The 15963-nt window shown below is 41.6% G+C and overlaps 1 non-coding gene across 1 annotated transcript; it reads left to right on the forward strand.

Moving 5' to 3' along the window:
* The first annotated feature begins 10826 nt into the window (after nt 1–10826).
* On the forward strand, nt 10827–10933 carry LOC150001213 (U6 spliceosomal RNA). Its single transcript, XR_016513247.1, has one exon. It is a non-coding gene; the product is annotated as a U6 spliceosomal RNA (small nuclear RNA).
* The last annotated feature ends 5030 nt before the right edge of the window (nt 10934–15963 follow it).

Below are 15963 nucleotides of genomic sequence, written 5' to 3' on the forward strand. Positions count from 1 at the left end.
GCCTGGAAACCGACCTCTGCTCTTGGAGTCTGACGAGCTGTCTTGCTCCTTCTCAGGTGGGGACCTTCAGAAACAGCGTGGCTCACGTCTGTCTGTCTGTTTCAGGACACTGGTGGCCCCAGTCCGAGCGGGCCAGCACTCAGGGGCCCTTGGGTCTCTTCCCAATCAGGGGTAACACATGGGATAGAGAAGCGTCCCGGGTATATTATGACAATCTACCCTCATTGTTTGTCCCTGCGCTATTATAATCATTCCTTTTTTAACCAACGAAGCAGTTGAAGATTAGGAATATTAAGATGACTTGCTTGTGGGCTTGTGTATAGAATTTTTCCGAACTAAGGTTTTGATTTACATTTGTGGTATTTGAAAAAATATACTTAAGACAAACATACATTCTATACACACCGCAACTTGTATAGACTGTTTTATAAATTAACAACAATGGTGAAGAAATGGTAAAACTAAAGCTTCAGAATGTAAGAGAGGCACCCCACAACCCACCTACAGGTTTTTACTGCATGGCTGGGGTTGGCACGGATGGTGGCAGGAATGAGTGTTTCCGATACAGATCTGCGTAGACACACTTTATGTCAGAGCCTCCTAGGTAATCTGACGGACCACTGGGCTAATGCAACGTCACATTAAAATTCGGTAGCCAACGTTAACAATAAACGTAGAACATTCCCAGGTAACGCAATTTCACCCCAAAAGTTCCTGGTATCAGGGGAACTAAGGGAAAAGGCCACAGAGCTGCTTGGATATATATGGGAAGTTCATGATTATCAATGTAAAATGAAACAATTTCTTTGTTACGAGACGTCCTTTAAAAGACCCAGAAAGCCTGTATCATTGATTACTGCCATCCAACTTAAAACGAGGCCATAGCTGTGAGGATGAAAAGGAAAGTTTTTACCGGAAGGAAGAAATGGAGAGAATTGCAGCAGCCGAGGATGAGGAAAGAAACCTGACAAATCGCAGGTGCGTCCATTGTGCGTTGGGATTTTTCTGAACATCACAGGTCCCTCTCTGGGTCCCAAGCCCATGTGTCTGGCCTTGAACCTTCCCTCGACGAGGGCTGGTGGGGAAGGTTCTCCGAGATTCCTCTTTGCGCTGCATTGGACACAGGGATGGCCTCGTGGTGCTGTGACTGCGTGTAGCGAGCATCCTTGAGAGCCAAGGCAAGCGCCTCACTGGAGGGCTTTCATTAGTTCTGGTGACGCATCAGATCCAGTGCAGGGCACCGTGGTGATCCCGCAACCCCCTTGATGTTTCATCTGTAACGTTTACTCTCTGTCAAAGCCAGGCCCTTCTCCTGACGGACGCCACCTGCGTTGGTCCCCGCGGAATGGCTGGTCCCTCCTGCGGTTTTTGGTCTTGGTTAAAACTGGAACGTGCTGGCCATCCAACCCGTCGTTCAAGAGGAAAAAACATGTTGTTACTCGGTCACTAGGCAGTGGGACCTGAGGAGAAGGAAGCAGAGGGCCTTCAGTTTTGATTTACGAGCACACAGAAGGCTTCCTCCCACATAGTAGCTGTTCAATAAATAGTTACTCAATGGCTGGGTTCTGCTCTAAACCTAACCTTGTTCTGCTCCTACTTTAAATCGTCCGCAGAGGATCTGGAAGCGCTATCCAGCTCACGGCTCTGAACTTCTTCTCTTGTCTTGCATCCATTAGGCAGTTTGACAAATGGCTAATGTGTCACCACATTGGATGACAGGGTCCTCAGTATGATGTGGGCACATCCGCTCTGTGTGTGTTCATACCTGGGAGCTGGCCTAGAAGCTGAATCGGCCACAGAAGCCGGCGTGAATATGGTCAGTGCCTTATTTTACCATAACCTCTAAAAGTATACGTTGAGAACACTCTTACTAAATGTGAGCATCAGGTAGTCTCATTTGAAATAAATTAATTAGAGCGAAAAATATGACAACAAAAATATACATGTCACAAGAAGTTGAAAAACATTTTTGTGGGAAGTATTAACTAATTTTGACATTTCGAGTTTTCCTCCTTCAAGCTGCTGCCATCATGGAGGTGAGCATGAGAATTGCAATAAATCACTTTTTAATATGGATTAAACCTTATGTTCCGAGCTTATAATATACCCTTGAGCGTAATTTACTTTCTTTAGGAAGTTCCAGCAGTTCTTTCAATCTTTCATTTAGTGCAATAAAACAATAATCTATTAAGCGGTAGCTTATTTAAATAACACAGCAGATTATGTGATATTTTATTACTGGTAATGTTTTTAGAAGCAAGTCTAAAAATTCTCAGCAAAAACCTCATTGTTATTCCAAATGATGTAAACACCTAAATTATTTTTAATGCATGTTTTAGTCTACAGGCTTTTAAAACTTTTCTGAATTAAATATTTAAGCTTGCTTGAGGTAATATTTAAAATTAAGATGTGTTTGATTTTAAAACAGTTTATGAATGAATACTTTTAGTATTTCCCTAAAAGTGTGGAAATTTAGTGTTTAAATAGACGTTACTATTTTTTTGCGTTGTAATAAATGTTTTAATTGTATTTGTGCCCTAAGAAAGTATCATAAAGGATACTATTGAAAAAAACCGAACACGAAACAAAACCATAGAAACATTTCTAGTAACATTCTTATATTTAAAAATTAGCTGCAAGCTGTTTACAGGAGACATATTTAAACCAAAGTGCTACAGATTGAAAATAAAGGGATTGACAAAGAGTTTGTAGCCACAGTCAAACAGAAAGAAAGCAGAAGTTGAAGCATTAATACCAGACAAGGTGGTTTTCAAGGTTAATGGAACTGAACAGGAGAGGAAGAAGCATTAGATTATGATAGAAGATATAAAGACATAACTGTTTGAAAGCCACAAACAATTTAGCAGGAAAATATCAGGACAGAACCCATTAGAAATGCAATAACTTGAAAAATATGCAATTATAATGAGAGGTTTCAATATATTTCTTCTAAATGTAGACATGACTAATACAGATATTTTTTAAGTAAGTGAAAGGCTAGAGGAATTAAATCAGACAATAAATAAAGTTGACTTGCTAGATACATTTAGAACCTCCTGTTACTGACAGAAAGTAGGTATAGGTACTATTTGTGTTATATGCAAGGAACTGTTAAAAATTGATCAAATATATGGCAACCTTAATAATATTTTTAAAGTAGAGGTTTTCTCAGGTATACAGGTCTATCATAATAAAAAGAAAATAGATATATATAATAAAAAGGTGACTTGAATCTTTGGTTACTTGGAAATAAAGAAACACATGTAGATACAGTTTGGATCCATAAGAAAATAAAAATATCAATCAAAATCTCCGGAAAGCAATGAAAGGACACCGCTTCCAAGCCTGAGGCACAGTGACAGCTGCTCCAGACAGAAGGCTTATAGCCACGAATGCCGTTACCGTTGAAGAGCAAAGAGAAAAGCTCAGCGAAGTTTACAGTCGGACGGCAGCAAAACAAACTAAACACAATACGGGAGATGCGATTAAGTTCAAAGCTAAACCAAATGGGATGCAAACAACGAAAAAGAGCAGGAAGTTGTTACCTTGGAAAAGGCAATGGACTATGTAACCGCCTTTCAGATCCAGATAAGGAAAAACGGGACAGAACAGGAGGAGACAGTGTTTGGAAGAGCAGAGAAGGATGACGGCAGGGATGTGTGAGAAAACGAAACAGTGGTAAGTGCGGGCTGGAGTTACTCTATGGGAACACGTTTGAACTCCCCAGGAACGGGTGTTTGTTCGCTGACCCTAGGAGTGAAAAAAATAAAATAGGCCAGTTTCCAAAGAAAAGCCGCTGAGGCCAAGTACAATGATCTCATAGCAGAACTTTGTTAAGTTTTAAAATCAATTAATGCCAATATTATTTTAATTATTCCAGGCAGCTGAAAAATGTGGGCAGGCACACAGTTAAAGCCAGTACATTTTAATGACAAAACATGATAGTGGAGAAAAGAGAAAATGTGAGCCAACCTCACTTAAACTGCAACATTTTAACTGAAATATAAACCAATGTATTTTAGTAGTGTATAAAAAAAAACCCCAAAAAACCCAACAACCATGCACTATGACCAAGTTTATTCCAGGAATGAAGGGGTATTTCAGTATCAGGAAACCTATATAATCTATCATATCAAGCATTAAAGAATAAAAATTACTTGGTTGTATCAATAAATGGTGAAAACGAATTCAGCAAAATTCTGTAGCCACCTCAGACACAAGCGTACATGTATTGTCGTTTCAACTGGAATTCAAATCAGATTTTGTGAGACAATGAGGCAAATCATCTACAATCTATATGAAATTACAACCTTTCAAAAATACCTACGAAAAATGCAAACAAGCAGTAGGTAAAAGGTGGCCTAATTTAACAGACTAAATATCACAAAAACACTATAAAGCCACATGAATACAATCGAGATGGGGCTGGCTTCAGAGCAGAGGTACAGACGACAAAATTGGTCAGTAGATCCCATAATACACAATTTTGTTAAATACAAGACTGGCATTGCATCCCAGTAAGAAAAAAAAAAAAAAAGATGATGTCATAACCAGTGCTCGTGCACCTGTTTGGATATCTGGAAATAACACTCTGCAAAATATAGACTAAAAATACTCTGCAAGGACGTATAGAAAATCTGCTGTACAATACAAACATAAGAGGTTTTGTTCTTGTTGTTTTACTGACTGAAAATTTAGGATCTGTGGGGGAAAAGAGATTCCCAGTTGGTTGACTACGTCATCTTTAGGGAGCCATACATACCTCTTACGACGTGGGAAACGCTGGTTTAAGCATTTCCAGATGTACCTTAATTTTCTTAACAACACTATGAGGTGGTTTTTATTATCATCTCTGTTCTACAGAGGAGGGCGTACAGGTGTAGGAACTACAGTTAGGAACTTCAGTAGTAAAAGTCATTAACAAAGTCAATAGGCTAAGAATCAATTTAGAGAAAATCACACAGCACTCAGGACAGAGAGAGGGCTATTATCTGTGTGATACAAAGAGTCTGTGTAAATTCTTAAACAAGAAGATGAAGAGAAGCAAGTAGCCCAATAGGATACAAAGGACATAAGTAGGCACTCATCCAAATGTCAGCAAATAGAAGCAGAGACACTCAGACATAGTGGTGACTGGGGATTCGCCACTTCCAGTGACAATGACATATCAGTTCCACCTCTCCAAGCACTAACTGTTAATAAGACTCAAAACACCAGGTGCTTTTACTGTTTATTGGTTGGGGTATTTGTTTCCAGAGTTGAGTTGTCCAGAACTCACATCTCCTATTTATTTACTGTTGATGAATTTCTTCATAGAGACATAAATGGACAAATAATTTTGATGGAAAATCATTGAGTAAGCAATCCAGTGTTTGTTTGCATGGATCTGAGTCCACTGCCTGACACATCAGTGGAGGTAGGCACTCTGCAGGTCTTTATTGCCTCTCTTCTTGGTGAGCACACAAGTCTGCTAAGTGCTGCCCCGGCATTCGATAGGCGTTTCTCATTTAATCTTGTCTACACTTGCTAGTTAGGCACTGTTACCTCGCCCATTTTCTCTATGATATGTGTGAAGTTCAAAGTTGTTGGAGAATGTGTTCTGCGTGCATACAGCCCAGGGGCCCCTGCACAGCTTATCCTCCACGGAGATAGGAGGTTGATGGTCAGTGGTCATAGTCAATTCTTGCTGACTTGGCCTGTGTAAATCCCTCCCATTGATCTGCCAACAGCAACCAAGGCTCAACGACAAGAGGAGGGTGTATTCAGTCCTCAAAAAGGGTGAACCTCAAGTACCCCGTCTGAGTGAGAGGGGAGGCAGTGCCACTGAACCCTACAGGACACCTACTACGTTAGGCCACACTATCAAGACACAAAGTCAAGTATCTCTACCTAATACACAGAAACAAACACAGGGAGGCTGCCAAAATTGGGAGACAAAGAACATGAACTGAATGAAAGAACAAATCAAAACTCCAGAAAAAGAGCTAAGTGAAATTGAGATAAGCAATGTATCGGATGTAGAGTTCAAAACACTGATTATAAGGATGCTCAAGGAATTTAGTGAGGACCTCAACAGCATAAGAAAGATCCAGTCAGAAAAGAAGGATACACTAACTGAAATAAAGAATAATTTATAAGGAAACACCACTAGAGTAGATGAAGCCAACAATCAAATCAATGATTTGGAACATAAGGAACCAAAAAACAACCAATCAGAACAACAAGAAGGAATAAACATCTAAAACAATAAGAATAGTATAATCAGCTTCTGGGACAACTTCAAGAGGCCCAGCATTTACATCACAGGGGTGTCAGAAGGAGAGGAGAAATAGCAAGAAATTGGACATCTATTTGAAAAAAACAGTGAAAGAAAAATTCCCCAATTTGGTAAAGGAAATAGACATGCAAGTCCAGGAAACATGCAGAGGCCCAAACAAGATAGTTGAAAAGAGGCCCTCTCTAAGACACATCATAATTAAAATGCCAAAGGTTAAAGATAAAGAGAGAATCTTAAAAGCAGCAAGACAAAAGCAGTTAGTTACCTACAGGGGAGTTCCCATAAGACTGTCAGTTGATCTCAAAAGAAGCTTTGCGGGCTAGAAGGGATTAACAAGAAATATTCAAAGTCATGAAAACAGAGACCTACAGCCAAGATTGCTCTACCCAGCAAAGATATCATTTAGAATCAAAAGGCAGATAAATAACTTCCCAGACAAGAAAATAAACTAAAGGAGTTTATTATCACCAAACCATTAGTATATGAAATGTTAAAGGGACTTATTTAAGAAAAAAAGTCAAAACTATGAACAATAAAATGGTAAAAAATACAACTCTATCAACAATTGAATCTAAAAAACAAATTGGGTAAACAAGAAGAACAGAGATACAATAATGGATACAGGGAGGGGGTGTGGGGGAATGAGTGAAGAGGGGAGGTGATTAAGAAGTACAAATAGGTAGTCACAGAACAGCCATGGGGATGTAAAGTACAGCATAGGAAATGGAGTAGCCAAAGAACTTGTATGTATGACCATGGACGTGAACAATGATGTGAGGATTGCCTGAGGGATTTGGGGGTGCTGGGTCCCAGCAGGGGAGGAATGGGGAAAAATCAGGACAACTGTAATAATAGCATAATCAATAAAATATAATTTAAAAATAGATTTCAGAACAAGAAAAGAAACAGTCTAAAATGACTGTGGTCATTTCTATATTTAAAACAATTAGAGTACATTTTTTAAAGGTCACTTCCATTAACAAACTTTTGAGAGTAACTAGATAAAACTCAGGGAAAAGAAGTTTTATTTATATAGTGCGCATGGTTGGTCAGGATAAAGTACCTCGGGTGACCCCTGCAATTTTAGAAAGCCTGAATTTTCAAACAACTCCAAATGTAATATTTTTAAATTTGGACTGGGTCATGTGGCACAAGTAAAAATTTTCTTAGGTTAATGGGAAAAAATAACAACAAAGGGAATGAAGTGGGAAGAGGGCAAGGGAGACAGGAGGGTTGCCCGGGAAGCAGCCTCGCCCCCCAGCCTGTATTTAAGAGGGACGTGTTTATCAGTTGTTTTTAACATGCAGATCGAGTGATAATTTTCAGCTGTCTCCAATAGAAGTTACACTCAATAGAAATACATTTTAATTTTCAAAATGCTCTGCTTTAAATAAATGCAAAAGTCACAGAGAAGAGCCCCGGGCTACGCGTTCAACTTCCAGCTGTAGGAATTCATTTACATGAAAGACCCATCATGCCTCCTTCTGAAATGGCTTGCTACTCTCGAAAACACAATGCAGCCCAAATATTCATAAGGGGAGTTGAGAATCCAGGCGGCCCGTGCTGACAGCTGCAATCATTTACTTTCCAGACTCCGGGCCGTGTTATGGCCTGCCTGCAAGATGTGAGGCAGGAGAGTAAAAGGGAAAAAAAAGTTGATGAAAAAAACAGCCAGAGGCCTTTCACACCTTTCCACAAACCTACTGTTCAGATGTCCTTGAATTTTAAATCAGGATCCTATCGATGGAAATTAATTTTATGCCATTAAATTCCCCAAATAAATATTCCCTTCAGTGTAGCCACATCACCTACAAAAATGTACAAAGAGAATTTTCAAGTTTTAATCAATTATAGAAAAGAAGGGACTGTAATGGTACTTTTGCAAAAACACTCTAATGCTAGAGTGTGGTTAGCTGAGGGCCCAGCTCTTTAATTCTGTTTAAAGGTTGTTCACTGAGATCTTACTATGTTTTAAGTCTCCGCGGTTGAATAAACTATAGTCCAAACGCTCAGACTGCCTGTTTTGGGGTTTTTACTCTTTTTCTTTCATATCACATGATGTTATATGAAAGGACTCGCTCCTTTGCTGAGGATCCAACAGCACGTGTCCCCATGGCAGAGCTTACAGGTTGGCAGCGTGGCCTGGACTGTCCCGCACTAACCTTGTCAAACGGGCTTGTTAGGTCCAAAGAGTCCCAGCTCTCTCTCAGGAGTGTCTTAAAAATTCTGGTATCACACTTCTTTTATTCATCTTAGACTTGCCGATGCTAGCTTTAGGTCAATGGTTTTCAGTAATTTCTCGTGACTCGCTTAAAAGCTTTGGGAGTATTAATACTATATCGTCGTCGGCAGCCGTCCGTCTCGAGAGACGATGGTGTAGCTTCTTAAGAGTCTATCTGCACCGCCGAGAATGGCTGTGCAGTCCGACTCGGGAGTGACACGGTATCTGTCTCCTCCCGTGTTGAATCGACATCTTGCGATGACGCTGGAGTGTCCTCTCCAGTGGAGCTGAAGCTACAGAGCCTGGGCGGGGTGATATGGAGGGTCTGCTGTTGCCCATGCAGCAGACCCCCCCTCTCTTCGCAGCTGAAGGGTCCAAGGGAAAGACGGAGTCGATACAGCTTGGCTTCAGGTGCGCCGCAGGAGTTGCCGGTGTTGACTACAACGTCAAACCGCCTTAGGGACTCCGGCTCCGGATTTTCTGTCGGGGTTTACTCCCTTAGCCTTTCCCCTGAAGAGGTATGCCGCAAGGCAGCGGAGGTTTTTTGGAGTCAGAGTTTTCCTTCTCTGATGTGCCCTGACTGGAAGATCGAACCAGCGACACTTAGCTCGCAGGCCGACGCTCAATCCACTGAGCTAAACCAGCCAGGGCAGATCAATACTATATATATATATATATATATATATATACACACACACACATACACACATATATATGTAGTATATGATAATGTATACATATATAAATATGTGTAGATTTATATACATACATGCAATTTTTGATGTGTCTACATGATTAAATAGTTTCAATGTTGACAAATCACTTTTCCTGGTATGTCACTCTTCTTAAATTCTGGATTTCAGGTCATCTTCACCTGTTAGGAAATGTCAAACGATATATTCCTCAGGGTATCTGTAGGCTAAGTGTGTTCTAAGGCCTGGCATGTCAGAGAAGGAACCTTTTTGTCTTCACTCATGAGTAACATCTTGGCTGAGTATCGTACAACAAAAATGATCTCATTACTCCTATTTTCTACTACTTCTTCTCATCATCGTTCAGTTGTTTAGGCAGAGCTGACCTCCATTGCTTCTCCCTTTTTTTGTTGGCCCGCGTCTGCTTAGTCTTCCACCCGCCGTGGAACCTGCCATATCGATCATCATAAGTGACCCCCCCCATGAGTAAGCCCCTCCCTTTCTATTCAGGTAGCACCATCCACAAAGCTCTATGGTTCTGATCTCCAGCTCTGTGACTTCATCTCTGTTCGCAGTCACGTCCCTTTTGTCATGCAGATATTCTTACCTCTCAAAGCAAACATCATTTCTTTATTAATGACAGAAGCATGTTTCTATCACCCAAGCTTGCAGCCTGAGTTATTCTTTGTTTTCCCCCTTCCATTTTGAATCCTTTACCAGGACCTGCCTAGGTCACTTTTACGCAGAATCAGCTGTTCACAATTGTGTGTGTAAGAAAGGTGTCAGCAGCTGTGAACACAGCTTTTTCAGGACTGCGTGACACTGTGTCCCGAGAGTGCTGGGAACAGGCGCTGGATGGATGATTCAGGGAGAAGCTACAAGGCGATTTCTAGGGTGTGAACTGAGTGAAATGTGTCAACCTGGTTTAAATTAGGAGCCAGCTGAGGCCGTAGTCTTGGTAAGTTTTCATATCGGAACTCAGGTGTATTTTTCTCTGTGGTTTTCATCTCCTACCAATTTTAATTTTCAGTGACTAGTGGGTTAAAAACCTGTCATTCTCCCTTTGTTCTGGGGGACTTATTTCCATGTAAAATCGGAGTTGCTTCTAGCAGCTGTTGTCAGGGGAACGGAGCATGGGTGAGCAAACGGTGAACTTGGAGGACAGGAAGGAGGAGGGCATGCTGGAGAAGAAGAAAAAAGTAGCCTAGTCCTTTGCACCCTCTCCAGGGCAAAAATGAAGGTATTTCATTAACATGTACCAAGATAGTTTTACATTCTTTTAGTGCATTCTTAAATTTGGATTTGAAAAAATCACCTACATCACAAGATTTTGCATCATCTGAATGAATATTTTAATTTGTTCACCTGGCATTTGAAATAATATTCATTATAAAGCAGGTGTTAAACACTTCTGAATATTCCATCCTTAATTAAAGCTTAAAGAAAGTAAGATCACATTTCCTGTTTTAAAACTTAAAATTCTAAAGTTACTAGAAATTGATAACAAAATTATGGAATCATGATTTTACAGTTTAGATAACTAATGGTTAGATATTACTTCTTGAACTATAATTCTTGACATAATTTTGCTTTGAACTTGAGACACGTACTAAATAAGAATTAATAGTTAGGGATAGTGCTCGCTTCGGCAGCACATATACTAAAATTGGAACGATACAGAGAAGATTAGCATGGCCCCTGCGCAAGGATGACACGCAAATTCGTGAAGCGTTCCATATTTTTTATGAAAGACTCAGGGACATGGACAACGGGGAGGGATATGATTGTGGGAGAAGGGGTGGGCTGGGTGGGGGAGAGAAATTGGGGGAAAAGGGGACAACTGTAATTGAAAAACCAAAATAAAAAAATTAAAAAAAAATAATAATTTGATATGAAGTTCATCATATAGACAATAATTAAAAAGCTTTATAATGTTAAAATAAAAAAAATAGTTAGGGATAGTTTAAATTTAAACTTTATCTTAATTGAGAAAATCAAGCATATTCTTATTCTTCAGTAGCATAGAGTTCAGCAAGCACTTACTTTTGAAATGAGAGTTCACCTTAGATTTGTGGTTTTAGGCACTTTTTAAAATAGAAAATGAATCTGTCATTTTATACTTCAAAACAAAGATACATTAAAAATATGAGCCTGTATCAATAAGTAGATGCTTTATTAAAGAGTATCTTGGTTTCCTTTAAGCTCTGATTTTGTCACAGTTTGCCAGGATCTTGAAAAGAATTTGGTGATCATTTGAAGAGACTATATGGTCCCTATAAAAATGAAAGGAGCATTGTTTGAATCTTTCTTGTAGTCTGTGTGGAGAAGAGCATAAAGATTGGGGAAGTTACCAGCGCTGTCATCGAACACACAAGACCTTAAACAGCAATACATGGAGACAGTCTGTGAATCGAATTTAGAAATACTGAAATCTCTAGTGGAAGGCGTTAGGGTTTTTTAAATTGGCAAACTCCATTCAAAACATCTATTCGTGTTTAGCTAAATAAATGGAAAACACATTACATCAGGACCTGGTTCCTATCTCGAAGAATGACAGAAACTCTCCAGTTCCACTTGGGTGTGTGAATTCCCTCTGCAAAACCAGGTGCTGAATTAGGACTAGGGATAGGATGGTAAACGAGTCTGGAATATCTCAGCTCTTCCGGAGATCACGGTCAGTTAAGGAAGACAAATGGCAAAACTACATTCAAATATCAACAGATAAGACAAAACAGCTCTTTAGACTGATTTTATTCTGTGTGTGATGAGAAGTAACCGGGAGTTACTAAAAAAAATACGTGATGATGAGTAAAACATTATGAGGAAGTGTCTAAGTAAAAAAAAAATTTCCAAATATTGGCTATGTATCCCCCAAATATGGTTGTGATCGGCGATAGCAGTCACAGTACCGACAGAGATGAAAAAGCAAGGGTACCGACCCGCTGCCTTAGGCAAGAGGCCGCCCGTCTCATTCTTTGCTCGCGGGAAGTGGGCTGCAGACTGGAAGTTCCACTTGGGTCCGTAAGACTAACTTGTGACTGATTATAATTAGCCTTCGAGCTTAATAATTCACCATGATAAATGCGTTTCACTTGGGAACCGAAGAAAATTCAAGGCCACTGCCACACAGGGGGCGCAGAATCAAACCAAGATGAAAACTGTACAAGCTGATGCAGCGAGCAAACAGTAGGAATGGGTGGGATTCGGTGTATTCAAGGGGCAGCGTCATAGTTTTGAAATGGCTGAAGGTGCGAGGCTGTTTGTCCCTCTGTTTAGAGGGTGACAGTTGCATCTTCTCCACTGACCCCTGCACGGTCACCGTCAGGGCGCAGAGGCGCTCTGTGAGAAGCCTTACTGCGCTGAGGCCGCCGTGATGTAGCAAAGCTGCGTGCGGGTCTCCCGAACCCTGGTCGCTGGGTGTCTGACACCCAGTCTTGTGCCAGACCTGGAGGTGGGTGCGCTGTGCGTGCTTCCAGCCCCGGCCGTCCAGCTCCTCACAGCCTGAGTCGTTCTGCTTGAATAATTGTTTCATGACGAAGATATACATATGCTCCCTCTGCGCCCTGAGCTCCTGACCCACAGGATCTATGAGTATAACGGAATGGTTTGTTTCGAGCCGCTACATTTTAGGGTAATTCGGAATGCAGTAAAAGTGAGGGGATATGTATAATAAGGATGGCTTCAATTATTTTTTAATGAATCACTGTGACTTCGTTACGGCAATATGGGATGCATTCTACACCAAGTGACATTCATAAAGATATCCAGCAAATAAAGAAAATCAAAGGAAAATGCATGTATAAGAGAATTCATTAGAAATCTCTTTTTCAGCCCTGGCCAGGTAGCTGACTTAGTTGGAGGTTGTCTGGTACAGCGGAAAAGGTTGTGGGTCTGTGCTTGGTCAGGGCACCGGGTTGTGGATTGGAGCCCCAAGTCAGAGAACACAGGAGAGGCACCTGATCCATGCTTCTCTTCCACATTGATTGTTTCTCCCCCCCCCCCACTCAAATCAATAAAACATATCACTGGGTGAGGATTTCAAAAAAGAAATCTCTTAATCAAAAATAGCTTATTATAACTGCTTGGTCATACAGAGCCCATATAATTATCTCCTATTTCTCCTTTATTTTACAAAGTGCCCAGTACAGCTCATGACACATGATAGAAGCTCCGTACATATTGGAATATTCTTTTTTTTTAAATCCGCTTTTCGATTCACATGGTGAGTGGCACACAATAGAGCTAGCGCGTGGAAGGCAAGGATTACAGAAAAATGGCTCTCACCTTTGGAAAGTATCGGGACACCTTTTTAATAGATAATTAATTTTTTCAGGTATTAGCTAAAGTATTATCTACATCTCTCCACAATACAGAAGTATCACTGAGCTGTAATTATACTGAGTTCGCACCTTTGAAAATGAGGAGAAAAGCCTCCTAGTATCTGAAAGGAAATCAGCTGTGAGCATACTCATCTAATTTAAAATCAGAAGAAAGAGAAAACATTTCTGAGTACTTAATAGTAGGAGAAAGGTAAATTATACCTCCATTGAATTCATATGCGAGGTTATCACGCCATAAGGACAAAGATGGTTCAGTCCCTTTACGCACTGCCTGCGGTTTCCCGGGACAGGACCATTTCCACTAGATCCTGCTCACTCACCAGGCACATCAGCTGAACTCACCGTATTGTAGGCGGGCTTCTTTTAAGGCAACAGCGGCCTTGAAGAAGGAGCTCGTGATCAGACTCCTGGTTAACCTTTGCGTCACATTGGAACTATTTTAGGTAGTTCCCGTTTTCTTTTTCATGCGTAACTGTGAAGAAGTGAGTGGATATGTTAAAACGGAGAAGATGTGGCTTTGAGTCTATTAGTGGACAAGTCAAAATTGCAGCATTCAATGGAGTTCTCAAACTCATCATTCCTGGCCCGTGAACTTCCACGCCGAATGCCTGCAGTCACCGACCCCTCCCCTGCGTCTGCGGGGGTGAGTCCAGGTGGCAAATAGGGTGAAGGTGAAGTTGGGCAGAAAGCCTTCCCGTCCCTGTCGTCCACTCTGAGGGGAACAGCAGAGGGGAGCCAATGAATGAGCTGTGGACAGCCGTCATCACGCCGCCAAGAGAACGGCCTCTGATTGTGGCGGGGACAACATGGGGAACCTTGGGATGAAGCGGCAGTCCCAGTGCCTTATCCTGCTGTCTGTGCGGCTTTTGGAACGCAGTCTTTGCTCCGGATGCATCTGCTGATCAGACAGCTGACATTCCTGCCCGCCGTGGAGGGCCAGCCTCCCTCCTCTCCCCGCGGAAACAGCGATGGTGCCCGCAGCACGCGGTGCGTGGCTCTCCAGGAATGCCAGCCTGATCTCATGTAAACGAGTGTCTTTATCGGATTCCCGTACCTTTCAAGGCATTTTGGAAACTTCACCTCTCTCTCTCCCCCTTTCTCTCTGTCTCTCTCTTTTTGTCTCTCTTTCTCTTACACAAACACACACATGACGCACACACACACACGAACATTGGTGCACAGTCGCTTGAACAATAATACCACGATAGAAAAGCAAACTGGTTTTTCTTCTGTTCTGAGCAGACATGCTTAAATTAATTCTACGAGGAAGAAAAGCCCAGAGCCCAGAGCTGGGATGTGGCATATTCTTTTAGTGCTAACAAATAATGTGCAATTAAGCATCTTAAAAGAAACCACTTTTCTACTTCTGCTAAGCACCGTCATTGAGAATGAGATTCATTAATTGCCAAAAGTACCCAAGATTTAAACCTTTGCGTGGCCGCTGCTCTAGAAAGAGAGGGAGCAGTTGAGATTAGATTAAAAATCGTGCTTGGCAGAATATGTTGTGCTAAGTTCAAATATTTGGATTTTATTTTACTTTTTTGGGGGGGAATAAAGAATAGCATTACTAGATGGCCTCAAATTAAATAATAAGTATCCTTTAAGGGGAAAAGAAAACTTATTTGCATCTACATCATTAGGATGGGGGCCCAGCTTTTGAGAAATGTAAGATAATTCCCCTGTACGATTCTGACTTTCTGAACTGTGCGGTGTGAACCAGTTTCGTTACAAGACATCCTTCTTGCACACGGCTCTATAAGATGTCTTGTAACTAAGCGACTTTAAGGTCATAGTGACATGCTTCATGATGTCTATTCTACGTGTAGGAATACAATGAGCTTAGAGGCTTAACCCTGGCTGGTTTGGCTCAGTGGATTGAGCGTCGGCCTGCGAGCTAAGTATCGCTGGTTCGATCTTCCAGTCAGGGCACATCAGAGAAGGAAAACTCTGACTCCAAAAAACCTCCGCTGCCTTGCGGCATACCTCTTCAGGGGAAAGGCTAAGGGAGTAAACCCGACAGAAAATCCGGAGCCGGAGTCCCTAAGGCGGTTTGACGCTGTAGTCAACACCGGCAACTCCTGCGGCGCACCTGAAGCCAAGCTGTATTGACTCCGTCTTTCCCTTGGACCCTTCAGCTGCGAAGAGAGGGGGGGTCTGCTGCATGGGCAACAGCAGACCCTCCATATCACCCTGCCCAGGCTCTGTAGCTTCAGCTTCACTGGAGAGGACACTCCAGCGTCATCGCAAGATGTCGATTCAACACGGGAGGAGACAGATACCGTGTCACTCCCGAGTCGGACTGCACAGCCATTCTCGGCGGTGCAGATAGACTCTTAAGAAGCTACACCATCGTCTCTCGAGACGGACGGCTGCCGACGAGAGTAAGCGTTCCAATATAAATGCTAGCAGAAGCTCGCAATATTTTCTGAAGCA

Source organism: Furipterus horrens, unplaced genomic scaffold (assembly GCF_987537825.1).
Source record: "Furipterus horrens unplaced genomic scaffold, mFurHor1.1.pri manual_scaffold_9, whole genome shotgun sequence".
Classification (NCBI taxonomy): domain Eukaryota; kingdom Metazoa; phylum Chordata; class Mammalia; order Chiroptera; family Furipteridae; genus Furipterus; species Furipterus horrens.